Consider the following 17,842-nt stretch of genomic DNA (forward strand, 5'->3'; position numbering starts at 1 on the left):
CCCCCCCCAGCTTCTTATTTTAACAACTGAGTATTTCTGAGACAGCTTCTCCTCCATCAGATTTGCTTGAAGTTGAAAATTATCCATGCACCAGACAGACATATTATCATACACGCATGCTCCCCCATACACAAAGATCTTGTAATCACATAGGCTTTCTTTCTTCACAAAACCAGACATAGATTGTAACTGCAAAGCTCTGTGCTTCTTTTCATTACACCCTTTGTGCTCTGTGTTAATTGTTTTTCTTCCACCATTCCTCTGTGTTTACCTTTGGACCTTCTACTCCTAAGGGCAGAGACTGGGCTCTCTTCTGCGCCTGGAAAGTGTTAAGTGCCTTATGGGCATTACAACAATTTAATTAGTTAATAAGTACTAACGATTTGCATTAGTATCATGCTTCTTTCCATGTCACATCAGACCACTGCTCCAGCCAGTCAGATATTTCCCTCTCTTGGTGCTCGGAATTAATTGTCGCTCCAGTGAGGCCAGGGCCTGGTGTCTAGTAGTGGTCACTCCCTGCTCCATCTCATTTTGCACAGTCCATCTAAGACTATAATTGTAAATGCATCCATGGTCCATCTTCTGTAGTGTCTGAGCTCCTGCTTCGTAAAGATAGATGACTGGCAGCTTGGTAATGGATCTGATGGGGTGAGACTTGCCAAGGGATGAAGGCTCTGCAATACTCCCAGCATCACACTGCTCTAGGAGACAGGAAAACAGAAGGACCAAGCAAGGCTCCCCACTGACCCCAGTCAGACTCTCATGCCTCACAGCACATTACAGCACATCACAGGAAGCTTTCCTTTGGTGATTACAATTGAGAGCACTTCAAAATACAATACTTTCTTCAATGATACAGTGAAGTAGCAAATTCCACAATTTATCCTGTAGCTTGCTGCTTCAAGAAGAGAGAATCTGTAGTTGATAACATCAAGTGATCTTTCACATCCTGTATCAATCATATTGAATTGCAAGGAAAACTAGGAGCCTCCTGGAAGGTTTTGATGGCTTTGCAGTGGAAAGAATCAGGAATGTGAGACTTGGGTGAAGAATTTCAATTAAAAGAAAGCCAGGAAGACCTTTGAAATGAAATGGACACCTGTATTACATTTTAAGAGATATCTTTTATTTATGTCTCATAGACCAATATCCCTGCACAAAGCCTTTTTGTCTTACATTTCAGCAGAGAATCCTGCACTGAGAAGCTGCAGATGGAAGATTTGGTACAAGAAGTAAAATTTTCAGGCAGGGAGAGATTAAATACTCCTTAAACACTGTTCATACATCTACCATTTGCTGTTGGAAGTATGCTTGTCATGCTGCTGAGGAACAGGAAGGCAATTTCAAGCAATGGAAGCAGTACAAGGAAAGCGGAAGGAGACAACTGCGTTGGCACTTAGGAAGATTGCTGGGAAAACTGAAAGCTCCCTGGAACAGGGTGAAGCCAGAAGCCACTCAGGATATGCATCTGGAAGCTGTGGTGAGTGCCTTGCTGAGGCCTTTTGTTGGGGCCAGCTCTTGGCACAGCATCTGACCCTGCTGGGCACTGTGACTCAACCAAGGTTATGGGTATGACTGAAGGCTCCAGAGTAAGTCTGGTCCACTTTGTGGTTCTGTAGTGCTGCCCCAGGGGCCGTGTGAAATTAACAGCTGGAAAATGATGTCAAACCTGCTGTCACCTCTGTATTACCACTCTAGGGCAAGATATAAAAGGATAATGTGGTTCTTACCGTAGGCATAATTCAGCCATAGGAAAGAGTCCTGCATTTCAGAATGACAGGTCCTCCTGCACGACTGGAGCATGATCTAGTCGGTACCTGAGATATCTGTTGTTTACGGGCACTGACTCCTCACAAACAAGTCAACTAAATGAAGCAAGCGGGTGATAAAGTAGAGCTGAGAACTGCATTGTCCTTCTCAGAGTCATAAAAACTCATCCCTTTTACAGCTGCTGAGTGCTTTGCCAATATCATGCCAAGGTGAGAGCAGCGGGGGGAAGGGAAAGATATTGAAAAGGAAAATAAATGGGCCAGGTAAACAGTGCAGTTGCTGCTGCTGCTGCTGCTGTAGGGTTGCCATGGCAACTGGGTGAAGAAGAGAAGGAGGAGGAGGAGAGATGCGGGCTGATCGATAGTCCTGTGCTAGCTCATCTGGCTTCCATCCACGTGCTGCTACAGAGGGAGAGAAAATCAAAGAGCCACACGCAGGGCGGACAGGGCCGCAGATTCGATACCCAGCAGCGGCTCGATCAATAGCTTGTTGGAAGGCGGGTAATTGACTCCCGTTCTGCCCAGGAGAAAGCAGTGCAGAGACAGAGGTGTGTTTGTTAGCTACTGATCCGCAGCTGTACTTTATCTCCCAGTTTGTTCATTTAGTTGATTTGTTTGTTGAGATCTCCTCTTCAGCCTGATTTCTCGCTGTACCTGACAGAGATGAGCACGGCTGTGGGACCACAGCCAGCATCTCCCTCAAGTTCCACGGTCACTTTCCCTCTCCTGTCCTTTCTTTGGTCATGTCAGCTGCTTTATCTCTCACAGGCAGGGGGAAGATGGAAACAAGAAAAAATCTTTTCTTACAGGATTTCTACAGCTTCCTTTGCTGCATGGGTCTGGGAGCACCCAAGTACAGCTCCCCTGGGGATGGCCCCCCTGAACTCAGGAAGCACAGTAGCTCCCAAACAAATGAAATAGTTACGTCTATTTTTGCACTTCACAAACCAAGTGAAGTATAGGCAGATCTTTACAATTGTTATTTTCGTAATTCTGCCATTCTCCAGAGGAGTTACTTGCTGAGGATGACCAGGTGATGCTATCAGAACAGACCAAAGAATAAAAAGAGAGAGAGGAAATGGAGGCAAGTCAGGGTATGATGATTAAAAAACAGGAAGATGCAGAAAAGATAACCAGAGAAAAACATGTGCTTATGTAGCTCTGAGATATGTGGGCTGACTCTCCCCTTCTCTCCAGACCTGAGCATACAGCCCTGGCACAAAGCACCCACCTGACCAGTGCAGGCAGCACTGCGCTTGTAAATGAGCCTCTACAGTAAATCAAGTTCACCTGCATGTTGATCAAACTTCTGCAGGCATTTCCTAACAAAACATAGTGGAATTTGGGTGGTAAAAACAGGAGTTATGCTTTATGTTTTCTACCAAATGAGCAGCACAGAATTCCCTATCACCTCCCAGGGCACTAAAAATGTAAGCAGGAGTAAAGCAATGCCCCCCTGCGTGGTGCAGCACTTATCAGCAAACAGCACAAAATGGTCCATCTTGGCTTGAAATTGCTCTGCATGGCAAGGGCCATCCATTGCTTTATACTTCTCTACTGTCCAGTTTACTGGAGTTCAGCTCTACAGTGAGCATTTAGGCTCTGTGGTAATAAGAAAAGTAGTAGCATCCATTGCTGGATAATTGATACTGCTTTGCAGAGCAATGAGCCCCTTAGGGTACTGCTAAGAAGCGGCAAGCACACCAGAAGTATCACTTCCTTCAGTTATCTAGATTTTTCTTGGAGCTATCCCATCCAAATGCTCTGCAAATGCAATTTTATTTAGCTTCTGAATTAAAAATGAAAACTCATTTGCTTGGAATTCAGTGTCTCTTGAGCTAGCTGGCAGCAGTCCAGCTCTCAGAGCTCATGCTTTTAGGGTCTGATCCAAATCCCAGAGAAGTCGCTGAAAATCTCTCCACTGATTTTAATGAGTCAAACGAGTGTGTGAGGAGTAAACTATCATCTCTCAAGGCTTTTTTTTTATTATTACTATTTCCTTTCCATGCTCTGAAGCACTAGCAGGTGTATCTCATAGAAGCTGGATGTAAATCACGGTGGGAAGAGAGGGGCTGTGTGTGCACAACTGCTCCCTATTGCACAACCCACAAAATGCAGGCTGTGTCGGGCGATACTAGCAGGGTAGGGATTGCAGCTCTTTCCATTCTCTTGCCTCTGGAAATATTTACAAACCACCCAGAGAAGCCTCTCTGCCCTGTAGAGTATTTTTCCTCGGTTCCTTTGTGAGTGGGAAGATAAGAGCTTCCTAACCTCTGGGCATAATTTATGGCAGAAATAAATAGCAAGATGATAGAACAGCTCTAAAGTAAATTATTGAAAATGTTCACCTCCAGAGAAAGCAGGCAGGTGGGTGAGCCAGAATCAAGTCAGACTAAAAGCATTAGAGGAATTGTAGATTCTTCTAGTCATAAAGGAACAAAAAGTGTTCGCTGCACCTGCAGACCGCTTCCTCTCAAGAAGGAAGCTGGAAGGTTGGACAAAATATTAAACAGGCGATAAAACAGCCTGCAGCCAAATTTGTACATGGGCAAAATAACTGAAAGGGCATATATTATTCTGTGTTGTTACCAAGCTAAATGCCTGGACAACCTGCCAACAAGCAGGATATTTATTTGCTGAGTCCCTCTGTCTGACACAAATGGGCAAAGTAAGAGGGTGCAGGGAAGACGGGGGAAGGGTGGGTTGGATCTCGTCTGCATCGGAAGGATTCTGCAGTCAGCTCTGTGAGTTTGGCTGATCAGTGAGCAAATTCAAGGGCCTGGCCACAGAAGCACAATCTAAATTCTGGCAAGAATGAGGTAATCCAAATGCAGCGTGAGCATATTTGCAAGGGAAATGATGTAACGCACAGACTGCCTACATCCTTCTCAAAAGGGACCTTAAGGGTCTCTCAGGCTACATGGGAGCTGTGGAACAGCATCTCGCCTACTTCTGCGCTGGCATGCATTCACAGCTGTACGCACCAGCCTCAAAGGCAGGGTCCCTTTACATTTCTGTGTCACCTACTGAAATGCCACTTTCCAGGGACCTGCTGAGAAATGTTCCTAGCAGGGAACCAACTCCTTCTCAAAGCTAGAGCAGTAGGGTTAAGTCAAGCTCTATCAATTGTTAAACATGGGATTTTGGTAACACAAGATTCCTGTATCCTAAAAAGCAAGAAAAACAACTGCAGTCCCACACTAGCAGAAAGGTATCAGTGCTCCAGTTCTGTGGTTCATACCATAATGTTTCCCTGAGGCCTCGAAACAGGGGTCATAAAGCAAATCTGGGAGTGTTTAACACAGAGCTGTCTGGCAGGCCGTCTGTAGGCTGGGATCAGGTCTTGGCAATTTTCTTTGAATTCCATCTTTGCAATGGAGGTGCTGGGAAAAGGTGATTAAGGAAGCCCTTGAAGACCATTTGTTGGTGGGTTTCTCCAGCCACAGGCTCTGCAATTGCTTTTGTGCCTAGCAAGGTGGTGGGAGGACAGGCTGGAAGTTTGCTTCTGATTGTGCCTGCGGGTCACCTCAGCACCCACAGGGCATGTGAGAGAATGCAGTACCTTTAGCACTGGAAAAACCGGATACCTTAAAATCCTGAGAATCTGTTCCAGGAAGAACATAGAGAACAAAGGGTGAAGAGTAACATCTTTTGCTTCTGGAAGAGCAGGCAGCAGGCATGCGAGACCGAGATCCTGGGCTTCATAAGGACCTGCTAGGATTCATATAAATGAGGACAACTCTTGGGAGGATGACAGATCGCCTTCAAATCTGGGAATCGTGACAGTGCCTTCATTCCCTTTGCATCAGCCTCGGGGGAGAGCCGTGAGCTGGAACACTCAGTGTGCCCAGCTGACAGTTTGTTCCAGTGCCAGAACAAGCAGCCACATTGTCCTAGGAGCCCTGCACTAAAATGTGCACAGAGCTGCAAGCCACTGACTTGACCTCAGAGCACCCTCAACCTGAGGACCCAGGCCAATGCCTACCAGTAATATAATTTGAATCTGGTGCTGCAGGGATGCATTGTTATATGATTAATTAAAGCCATTAAACCAGTATGCCTCTTCATCCAGATGTGAAAATTCAGAAATACCAGAGTCAGCGACACTGAAGGGGCTGAACCAAGAAGAGAAATAAATGTTTGTGATTTAAAAAAGCTGACTTTAAGCCTCATTTTGACATTGCTCCATTGTGAATTGTCAATCCCCTTTGATCCACTTTCAGCAGTTCCCAGAGCTGCCTCATGCCTGTGCAGCTCCCCAGGCAGGAGGAGCAGAGATTGCTCTGTCAGGAACAGGGCACAACAGGGGTGGCAATGGCAACAGCAGTGTGATCTGCCTCCTGATCCTAGCTAAAAGCAAAGCCCAGACATTTTGCTGGTGCTGCCTCAGGTTTGTGCAGATACAACTGGTCACACAGACAGATCAATATGAAGAGGAAGGTAGCATGCAGCCACCAGTAACTACAGCTTAGCCACACATTAATATACCTGCCTCACTGCCAATGTAATCCTGCGCATCCAAGGATCTGCACTGAGCTAAGCAAAATTAGCTCCTACTTGTAATCAAAGAGCACTTGGTTGGCTCACTTGCTGTAAATGGTGGTAATTATTTGATGCATATAACCTGAGTAGTGGTCAAAGATGATTGAGTTGAGACTACGCTTGAATATAGACAAGCGCCACTACATATGCCTTTGGGCAGAGCGGAAAGTGAAAAAATGTGCTGACTGAGCAATTAGGCTTCCAGTCATTTGTGAATTTAGACACTTTTTTCCAGTGACAAGAATGGGCCCTCACGCTATGCAAGGCCAACTGCAAAAATCCAGAGTCAGGGAGAATACAGAAGACAGAAGAGCCTGGGGAGCAAAGCAGCTCAAAGCACAGGGAGCCTGGAGAAAAACGGGAGCCAGACAGCAGAAGCCTGTGAGGAGGTTGCGCCCTTGAGCAGTGAGGACTGCAGCTGCCTCAGTCCCGCAGTGCCACAGGGATGGCTAAGGCAGAGCCAGTCCCCGCAGCAACACCTGCAGAGCTGCGGGATGCCAGGTTGGCTTATGCCCCAACCTCACCAACAGCAGCCTCTGGCAGGGAGACAGAGATCCCTTTGCCTGAGCCCCTGGTGAAAGGCAGATCAGCTGAAAAACAGCTCCTGCTTTGGAGCGATGCCCCAGCCAGTTTTTAGATTCCCAGGAGATGGGGGGGGGCTGAGCTGAACCTCGCTGTGTTTTAGGACAGATAAAAGGACCAGCAAACAGGCAGAAGCATCCTCAGCAGAGGAGCACAGAGGGACCCTCACTTTCTGACAAATCACAAAAGAAGTGCTTTTCCTTCCCCTTACTCCTGCTTTCTGGCTTTTTTTTTTTTTTTTTTTTTTTTAAACCTACTACAGCTTCTCTGCTGCCCTGCTGCTGCTTTTTGTTCTCATTCCCCTTTCCATGCTCCAGTGAAATCTTCTGCTTTGCAGGCATGATGCCAGTTCAGACTGATGTTTACAAGTTCTAGTAGGGTTCACTTTCTCACTTGCACAGTTCACACCTTCTCCCAGAGAGAAAGAAGTCATGGAAGTGAGAGGCTGCTATTAGCAGGATTGAATGTCAGACACCTGAGAAAACTGATACCAAAGAACCGATGGCAGCAGTTCCTAGTGAACAGGTGGCTACATCCTAAAACCTCTTCGCTGGATGCAAACCGGCCCCAGGCTGGCTGCCTTTGTAGAAAGGCCAGGGGCCAAATGGGTCACAATGACTGGAGTCTCCGTTGTCCTCAGGGCTTCTACAGCTGGCTGAAGTGTGCTGCTGTGCCTGAGCACTCACCTGAGCCTGCTTCTGCTTTTCCATTGTCTTTTTATCGTGACTGAGAATCTCATATCTTTCAGCAGAATTCATTTGACATTGAATTCAAGGAAAAAAAAATACAGGAAAATTGTTAGGCTCTGATAAATAAACATTTTCAGGAACAATTTCATCTTACTGACTGTGGAAATGTGTGACAGATCTGAACTGAGGCAAATCAAGCAGACCACTATCCATATTTCATTCCAATATTGTGAGAGAAAGCAGCAGCAGCCAGAGAAATGGAAAGATCGACAGTTAATTGGAAATGTTACATCTGCTGTTTATGCAAAAGGCATAAATATTTATATCCTGAAGGCTGACTTTTGGGTTCGCTCCTCAGCAGGAAGAGATTTACATTTTGAATAAAGACTTTTTTCTTTCTCCTTCTCGGTAAACGTGAGCAGTTTATTATTCCTTTAAGCAGGAATCCTCAGACAAGTCCTCCACTACCATTAGTTACTGCAGAGTCCCTGGGGTTCAACTCAAACTACAGGTGTGTGCAGGCTGCAACAGCAGTTTCCCTGTTTATAGACAGAAAGAGAGGAGTGGGACTAAGGCAAAGGACAGGAACTGTGATCCCAAAATGAGAAGGTAGAAAATACAGTGACAATTCAAAGGCACCTGAGATGCTGAACTGTTTTTCTAAAATGGCTTTCAGTAAGAAAATAATAGAAGTCTGTACCTTGAAAACATATTAAAAAATGGCAACAGTAGCTGTTGATTCAGAGCAGGGAAAGAAGTAACTGGGAAAATTTAACTACATCAACCTATTGGATGAAACAGCCCTCACAACAGTGTGATGAGCGAACCTATTCACATATGCATTGATCCTAGAAAAGACAAGGAAATGTGCTGAAATATAGCAATATTACAAACAAGAACAAAAAAGTATGTTATTCTGCAAATCACCTTGTACATTATCTGGCCTTCACACCTCCTGCTTCTCTTCAACAATCCTTTCCCCTGTACGTACAGAGCAAGGCTCCATCTCCCCCCATCCCAAGCCCCTGCTTTGCCCCCAGCTTGCTCACCCTCATCTCCCATGTCTGCCTCCCTGCTCCCATCGGTCCTCTCATCTCTGCCTGCTTCCATCCTGCCTGCCTCCATCTGCTGCAGGCTCTGCACGCTTTCCTGTTCCTCTCCTCATTGCTTTTCATTTCACCACACACACTAGCTCCAGCATCCGCCCTCTAACCTAGCATTTCCCAATTTGAGGCTCTCCTGCCTCACCCTCCCCTATTACCCCATCTATTCCTGTTGGCTTCTGCCTCCATCTGTTCTCTTCTCTACCCCCACTCCCAATCTCAACCCCTGTGTTTGACTTATTGTATTCTCATGAGACCCCCAGATCTTTTTATCTCCTTGGATGCTGAAGTTATTTGCCTTCCTTCCTTCTGCAGCATCATTTCTTTCTCTGCTTCAGTCATTCTCCCTGATTATCCATAGCATTAAAGCTAAGAGTTACAAGTAAGCACTAACAAAGCATCCAGATGAGATGTGGGTTGTAATGGGTTCCTCTTCTTAGTGCAATATCAAACACATTGGGCCATGCTGAAGGCCAGTAAGAAGGGCTCGAGTGCTGGACATCTCCAGCAGTGCACCTTTCCCCCTATTTCCTGAAAAAAAAACCAATGCCTGTTGCAGGGGCCAAGGAGCCTCTGAATCTCATTATTTGGAAGCACTTGCATGAGGAACGGTTAGTTTTACAGAAGGAGAGCTGCTGCAAATGAGAGAGAGACCTGACTTGAGTACTGATTTGTGCCTTCCTGGTGCAGATTTGTCAGTGCAGAGCGTTCCCACAGGGCCAGCAGACCAGGCCAAAGGTATGGTGAATTTACTCTCACCCCCTTTCTGGCCATCACTGGATTACTTCCAACTTCTTGACTCTCAAAAATGTAAGGAAGGAAAGCCCCAGGACCATGAGAGGGTATTGGCATTCTCCCCTGGTTTGCTCCTTGTTTCTAAGCTCCTGAAATTCCAGAGCAATATTTTATTTCAGTTTAAGGGAATTTTTGTGTGTGTTTTAAAATGGTTTTTCCTTTGGGAGTATTTTTGCTGGCTCTCATCATTTCCGTTGCCAAGGCAACTACAGCTGGCTCAGATGTGCTGTTGCCATGGCAACTGTCTGGTCCCCCTTTCAAGCACTGCAATGAAACAGGAATGCTATTTGCATCCCCAATGCTGCATGAAACAAATCTCTTTCATCACTCGTTGGGAAGACATAAGACACTTGTAGAAAATCAGCACAAAATTCAATCTAAATCCTCTCGGAGAGGGTTTCAGACAGTTGGAGATGTGAGAGAATTGCAAAGAACCTGGGCCTAGGGGTGAGCTGGCTCTTCAATGGCATTTTCACAGTCTGCTCTGGGCAAAGCAGTGTACTTGGAAATACTTCTTTGAAATCACCCGTGTGGGAAGAACACAAAATTTGCCAGGAATAGCTAATTCACGTAAAAAAAAAAGAACACACCTTATTTTCTCTGAGCTTTTAAGAGAAATGATTGCCTGTTAAGAAACACGTGGCAAAACACACCTTGGAATTTTGTCCTAGAGAACAGATCAAAGCTTGCATTACTCACAGTAGTACCCTGGGACGTGGCCAACATAAGATGCCAGCACCCCTCTCGGATGGGCACTGCTACAAACCCACAGAACACCCGTCCTTCCCTTCTCTGCTCCACCTCCCATGCCATCTATCCCGCACCGCCTTGTCCGCATGTGAGCACTGGCTGCTGCAGTCCCTGTGCCAGTCCCACCCCCAGGCCCTGGCTCACAAAGCGGCAGGGCGCCAAGCAGCCGGGAGCCAGGGCACAGCTGTGTGCCGCTCCACATCTGCCAGAGGTGGATTTCTTTTCAGCGGCACTGGGCAAAAAAGTGACAATTGCATGATTTATCCCGTGGGATGCTTAGTGCCTTTATTCTGAAATTTAAAATCCTCGTGCCAGGCTGTGCTTTGTTCTTTGTCTTCTTGTTTGTTTCTCTTTTTGCTGTCTCATTGCTACTGCTGGGACAAATCAGAAGGAAATGCACAGGCAGGGTCGTGTGTGAGGCTCAGCTATTCCATCCTCTTCAGCTGTCTTCAGCAGTTCCCCCAAGGACTACAGTGGTCCTTACATGCAACAAAAGACAACGACGGTGCAATGGAGTGCCATGGGAAAAGCATGGGGAAAGCATGGACATGTCCCTGGGGAAACAAGGAGTCGCCTCCTGTATTTTCCGTTACCAGCTGTCCCTGCCCTGCCCTGGTTTTTATCATTTTGTTGGGCTGAGCGTGATCTGTGAAGGAGAGCGGTGAGTCTGAGCACTCTGCCCCACAGCCCTGCACCACTCCTGCTGCTGCCCACGAGATGTCACCGCCCAGAACACTGAATTGCTGAACCCAAGCATGGTGCTGAGCCCAGCTACCTCTGCTATCTTTCACATCTGCAAAGACCAATTAAAAGCAGCTCTGTTAGTGGAGACAAGTGGGAAGGAGCAGGAATAATTAAGAGCAAAGATCACAGCAGGCTCCAGGCAGCTGCTGCTAATTATTTATCTGCAGTGCATGGGCCTAGCTGCTCCTAAGTCACAGGGCACATTCAGGGCACCTTATTTTTGAACTGTTTTGCCCTACAGCACTCCATCCAATTCCATTGCTGTCTCCAGGTCTTATTTAGCACACACAACACTGTAGAAAATTGTGAATAAATCTGTTCTCCCACCTAATATCAGGGGAGAATCACTATCCTTGCCACAGAGAAGAGGCACAGAACGAGATGGAACTTGCCTGAATACATGGCCTGGGATTAGGAAGCCTTCTGCTTGGCCATCACGTCGCAGCCCCAGGATTTGGGCACTTCATTTTTTAAGACCCCTCTGCCAGCGCAGTAAAAGCCTGCATATTGAGCTATGTAACTGACAGATCAAGAGAAATTTCTGGATAAGGTGCTAAGTTCTGTCTGGCTTTCCTTCAGATATTTTGGGGGTATTCAACAAAACCAACGATTCACTTCACAATGATAGAATCAATATGCTTTGCCGTCATTTATGTTGGAAGGAGGACCGTAATACTGCTCTCCTTCAATTACAGAAGATGGAATCAATACATTTCACCTCCATTTATGTGGTTAAGTTCTAAGTCAGTGTGGCCCACCTTTTATTTATGGGGGTAGCCTCAATGCAGCTTGCTTTCATTTAATGGGGAGGTACTAATATGTCTTGCTTTCACTTACAGGGGGTGGGAAGGAGAGAATCGATAGAGCTGCCATCCTTTATTGGGAGGAATCTACAGATCTCACCTTGATTTACTGGGGAGATCAATATCTCAACCTTCATTAAAGTGGGTGCTGTGTTGGACTGGATAAGGCTCACCTGCTACAAGAGCAAATTGTGTGAGGATGCCTGTCCATATATGTGGAGATCATTCAGCATGGCCTTCGTGTACGCAAGGCTGGATGCTGTACAGGTCACCAGCTACTGCAGGCTGCATGCAGTTAGTTCAGCACTAGGCCTGGAAAGATGGGCAAGTTCCGTATGTACAGAGCGGGAACACTGCCTGGCAGACCTTCCTGACTCAAAACTCTATCTGTGCTTTCCCATTTATGAGAGTGGCAGCTTCAATACAATCTGATTTTATTAAAGCTTGTGGGAGCACGGGTTCAGTGTAATACATCTTCCTTTACAGGAGATGGTCTCAAGACAGTTCTTCATTTATGTGGCGGTAGCATCAGTGATGTTCTCCTTCATTTTAAAAGCTGGATTCGCTGTTCCTCATCTTCTTTTACAGGGAGATAATATGAACTGTAAATTAATTGTAGGTGTAGAGAAATGGGTGTGATGTATTCCAGGTCCACATTATGGCAGTCTAAATCAATGTCTGGGAAGGAAGGGCTTCTCCACAACTCCTCAGAGCACAGTGAAGAAGGGGTACTGAGTATACGGGTAGGAAGAAAGGAGATGGCAAGAGCAACTTCTACACAAAGACTGCTGCTGGCATGATTTTTCTTTGCAGCATCGTAGTCTCTGCAGAAATAGCTGATCTCACTGCATTTTAGAGCTGCTAATTCAGGCCAGAAGTTTGCTATCTTTCTCTCCAAAAAATCACCATCTTTCCCACCACCTTCCCTCAGAAGATCTCAAAGTTCAGCTGAAAAGAGTAAGACCTGTTCTCTCATCACCGACTGAACATCCACCTCCTCCCAACTGTTTGGAGTGCTGTGGAGACACAGCAAGAAGCCTTTCGTATTTAGGCTACTGAATTGACTGGAGCTCTGATTATCGGTGACCGGAAGTAAATGCCAGTTGATGCAGCCAGGGGAGCTGCATGATACAAGTTATGGGGCATCGGTACATTTCCCGGAGGAGATATGTCAGAACAACTTAGGAAGAAAGATCAGCCTAACTGCCCACCTTGTTGGGTTTCTCAGCAGGGAGCCCATGGACTGAAAGGACCCCAGAGATTGAACTGCCCTGTCACTTCTCATTACGTCCAGTAGCTGTACAGCACACAAGCACCTGCAGCTTCCATTTCAAGGTGCAAAGATAAAAATCAAATGGAGTGCACTGTAATAACACCATAGAAATACAGTATACTGAAAACACGACAATCCCTGCTGCCTTCTCCTTTTGCTGGGTGGCCGGGGAAAGTGGTGAGGGTGAGGTGAGGAACTAAAAGCAGACAGGCTTTGACTTAGGCCTGCCAATTCTTTTGGCTGATGAAAGACTGCAGCAGATTTCTAGGAGGCAGAAGATAGAATGTGCATTTTCCATCCCTGAAGTTTCAGGCACATTTATTTTCATCACTGCATCACATCTGCACCACTGCTTCTACACAAGCTGGCTGCTCACGTACTGTACTTAAAACTGTGCCTGTCTCTGTGTCAAGTAGGGCTTTTCATAGTCTGTCCTTATGCATCACACTGGGTCAGCTAGATAGATAGGCTGAATATGAGAATGCCTATCTGCACGCAGAGACTTCTGTAACAAATAGGATAATTCCACACAGTTTCATTCTGTTCCAAGTCCTCTCATGTCTCTTACATTCTTGCCCTCAAATACCCTGCCTCTTCCCTCTCTCTGCTTTTGTTAATTCAAATTTAAACATCAATGTTTCTGATTCTGCCTTTCTTTACGCCTCAGTTTCCTGGCTTTGCCCCCTACCTCCCTTCTATTTCTTCCCAGAGTCCTCCTTTAAGATGCCCTTCCTTAGACCTCCAGGTGGGCTCCTGTCTATTGTCCAAAATTCTGAGTCTCCAGGCTCAATCACCTCCATAAACACTTGTATTATATGTCTTGCTAGTCTAACCAAGCAATAAATTAGAGAAAGAGTCATTCAAGTAGCTTTTTGCCTTAAACCTTTTTGAGAAATCTTCAGCAGCTATGGATGACTGTGTGAGTTCTGCTGCTACTGAATTGCTGAGGCACACAATGCAACCAGAATTGCCCATCATACACAGATGGACTGTGATCTGGAGAAGAACCAAACACACAGAGGGGATCCAACAAGCTACCTCGGAAATCATTGCAAATTCCATCCAGAAGTGGATATAAAGCATGGGAAGGAATAAGAATATCCTCCTTAGGGCAGAAGTGTGCCTTAATTACAGAATGCAAGAGACCACACGGTATGTTGATGGACTTCTTAGAATAACCAGCATTAATATCCAGCTCTTACATGCTGCTTTTTGTTAGATTTCAAAGTGCCTCACCAGTGGCACAAAAATGATGATGCTTGGCCAAAGCCAGCCAGTGGCAGAGCTACAAATGCAAACCAGCTGTCCCAGTGTCCCAGGAGAGCATGCAAGTTTCTCACCATACTTCCTCCCATAAAAGGAGTAAGAAATGAGTTCTGCTCCTTGCACCAACTCTGTGGTGTAAATGAGCACAAGAGCACACATTCTTGCAGAGGTCTCCCTTGTTAAAAAAAATTCTTTACTTTGTAGTTTTGGCAACTGTTCTCCCAGGCATGTATGGTAAAGGCTGCGTGCCAGAGCTGCTCAGGCTGAGCTCTGGGATCTGTGATCCTGCAGCAGCCTGCACAGGCAGCCACTGCACAACCAGAGAAGTCTAACCTGCACAGGGAACAAAGCCAGCTGCTGCCTGCCTCTGACTTAGAGAAGCACAAAGTCCTTCTCTTCTTTGTGAGCAGATGAGCAAATACGGTGCAGTGATTGAAAGGTGTTATTTTGTGATCTGCAATGTATTTTAACACCTTTTCAGCATGAGATGACCATGCAGGCTTTTTGCGCTCTTTCCATATCTATTTGATTGTGCTTTCAGAAGCTGTAAACAAGGACACAATAACAGTCTTCCGTCTGCACAGAGCCTTGCTCTGCATTATTCATACATTTCCTTCCTGTTTCACACACTTATGTCAGTCCTCATTCAGGCAAAATTCATGTTAAATGATTCACGCTCTCTTTCTCTATATGTGTCTTTCTCTTTTTCCCTGTCTTTGAAATGGGAATGAGAGAAAAAAAAGCGCCAAGAAAGAACCCATGATTACACTCCTTTCTCTCTTTTTCCTTTTTCCCCCCTCTGTCAGACCCTGATTCTCAACAAGACCTGTACCTTGTCTCTTGATTTCAGCATGTCCAATGCAGAAGAAAATGAAGAAGAGCCATCACTGTTAACAAGTCCCATCAGTATTGTCCCGTTATGCACTGATTTATCACAATTTCTTGAGATCACAAAAAGAAACCCCTATCTGTGCATCCTTTTTGCCCATAGCAGAGATCAGTACTATTTTCTTTTTCCCTTCCCTTCTCTCCCCTTCCCATGAGACTTCACAGTTGCCTGACTATGACTCTCCAACATTGCATTAGAAGACTAAGGTGCTGCTGACAGGCCGAAGGAAGAGAACCAGGAGAAAGGCAGGCCTGACACAAGTCTCTCTGATTGCTGGGGCCTGTCTTCACTGGTACTTTGGCTGGCAAAACAGAGAAGCTGTCAAAGCCCAAGATGATGTCAGATTACCATGCCAGTAACTAGGAATGCACTTCTCTATCTTAGCGTGGCTAAAAGTTTGTAACCATTCCTCGCAGAGCAGAAAGCTCTACTGCCACCCCTACACTATGTCATGCTCTACCCACTGCATCAGGAACTGTGCCCTAAGTGCACTAAGAAACTGAAACCAGTGCAGAATGCAGATGACTGCCAGTTGAATAGACTTTCTCACTGGGAACCACCAGTGCTTGCCAAGCTGCAGTGGGTGGCCATTGCTTTTCCTGGGGAATGTGAAATGCTCCTTTGGTTTGGAAGAGCCCTGAGTGAGACTTGTGTAACTGAGAGACACCCACCTCCCACTGAGACCTGCCGTGCCAGCCTCGGCACAGCACTGCTGCTCTGGGGACAGAATGCTCCTGGCAGGGTAACCCCATAGAAAGAGTCCTAGCTTAGGGATTTGGCTTTCTCCTTCTGGTTCTGAAATAACATTTGTATTTCACATTTCATCTGTTGTGTTTTAGGCTGTGCTACAAAAGCCACCGCCTTTACTGACTTGTGGAATGGGAGTGTTCCTGCTGGACCCATCAGTTTAGTCCAATTATTCTGTTGTCTCGTTTCTGAAACTGGCACTTATCAGATGCTTATGGGGAAGAGGGCCATGCTGCTGAAGACAGATGGGTTGAGTATGCTAATGCTTTTGGTCATACAATTTTCAGTTACCGGATTTTGTTGTGTAGAGACTTTGTAATGTTGCTGAGAAATTATCCTTTGTAAGGATTTTCAGTATTTGTACTGACATGTGTCCTTCTGCACTGGAAAAAAAATCAGGGAATAAAGGAAGCAGGAAATTATTTTTTTTTTTTCTGATATTGATAGTAAATGTTCTTCCATCTTTCTCATATTTGTCCTGATTAGACACTTTTGAAACAGTCTGAACACTTCCCTACGGTCTTTACAGCTTAGACACATGTAGGCACATCATGATGCTCTTCCCCACTGGCCAACTTTTCTAACATCATCAGCCAAAGGAAGCTGCCTGGTGCAGAGGAAGCTGTGTAATTGTGAAACTGTGAAGCAAGACCCACCAAGAGGACTGGGAATCATTTCATCCCTTACCAACTATGTCCCTGTCCATGCAACTTCATTTTCAGAGCGATGATTATCCTGACATCTAGGTAGCTCACTTGGGCTTGCCCTTGCTAGACTTTATCAATCTCGCTGCATGATACACATTTCTGAGTGGCTTCTTGGCTCAGGAAAGGTGTCAGATCCACTTGCATGGAGTCGGAGCAGCTTCATACTGGCTTCCAGCAAGGGCAGAGCAATATCCTGGCCCTACCTGTCTGCCATCCCTGCACCCTGCTCTTTCTTTTTGGTGAGGGGGGAGCACTGACACCTATAATGCTCCATCTTCTTTCCCTCTTTCCTTTTTTTGCACCTGAAGACCCTCAGGGGACGCAAACTCACCTTCCACACCCAACAGCGGTTCTGGGGAAGGGAGGGAGGAGAGGGAAGGGCTGCAGCCTGATTTCCAGCAGGAATGCACTGTTTGGCAGAGGGACTGTATCCAGGCAACCCACTTCCCCTGCCTGAGATAAGCGCACACAGCTGGGACTTTGGAAAACCGAGAAGAAGCCATTGTAAAGTGCAGCTATGGGGAAGAGGTGGGGATGGCGTAGGGAGGGAGCCATGTTATTTTGAGCAGATTATTTCTGCTTGGTATCAGTGTATTATGCAGGCAGGCTACGGTAACCAACGGAGCAACCCAATTACTCCTATCTAGCTGGTACGAAGAAAAGGGAAACAAAAGCAGCTTCCTCATCCTCATGCAGTAAGGGAAGAGAATGCTAATAAGGGAAAGGCTTGCTGTGCCTCTCAGGCAGCAGTTTTCCAGCTGAGAAAGGAAGAGAACAGTGCAGAGTAACCTCACCAGGAGCATGGTGCGGATACATTTCCCATTGCTTGGAAGGCTGAAATCCTGCATTTGTGAGTGCCAAAACCACAAAGAAACAGGCACACACTGGAACATGAAGGCAGACATGGCAGGAACCCTCAGTCCTCACACTCAGGTCCTTATCAGCTGAGCACATCAGCTGTGATTACTTTATTTATCGCCCGAGCGGTGGTTGCAGTGCTTTGTATTACCAATGGCAGGTGAAGGTGAATTTTAGATACTGTGCTCCTGTTTTGACCACATCTAGAATATGATCCCATCTTAAGATCTGCCCAGAGCCCTCCCAAACGGGAGGCAGCATGGGCTGCAGGCAGCTCTCCCAAGCACGGGCGAAGTCTCTCTGCAGTGTCTGCCTTGGTTCT

The 17,842-nt window shown here is 46.1% G+C and overlaps 1 long non-coding RNA gene across 2 annotated transcripts in view; it reads left to right on the forward strand.

Moving 5' to 3' along the window:
- LOC122179943 overlaps positions 1–5,927 on the forward strand; it is an 8,496-nt gene extending 2,569 nt beyond the window's left edge. The window contains exon 2 of one of the 2 annotated variants that reach the window (XR_006178867.1): positions 592–5,927. This is a non-coding gene — a long non-coding RNA (uncharacterized LOC122179943). The remainder of the gene's footprint in view (positions 1–591) is intronic. The other variant, XR_006178868.1, reaches the window with a different exon arrangement.
- Positions 5,928–17,842: the final 11,915 nt, after the last annotated feature.

This window comes from Lagopus leucura, unplaced genomic scaffold (assembly GCF_019238085.1).
Source record: "Lagopus leucura isolate 7727_CA_CO unplaced genomic scaffold, USGS_WTPT01 Super-Scaffold_1, whole genome shotgun sequence".
Lineage (NCBI taxonomy): Eukaryota > Metazoa > Chordata > Aves > Galliformes > Phasianidae > Lagopus > Lagopus leucura.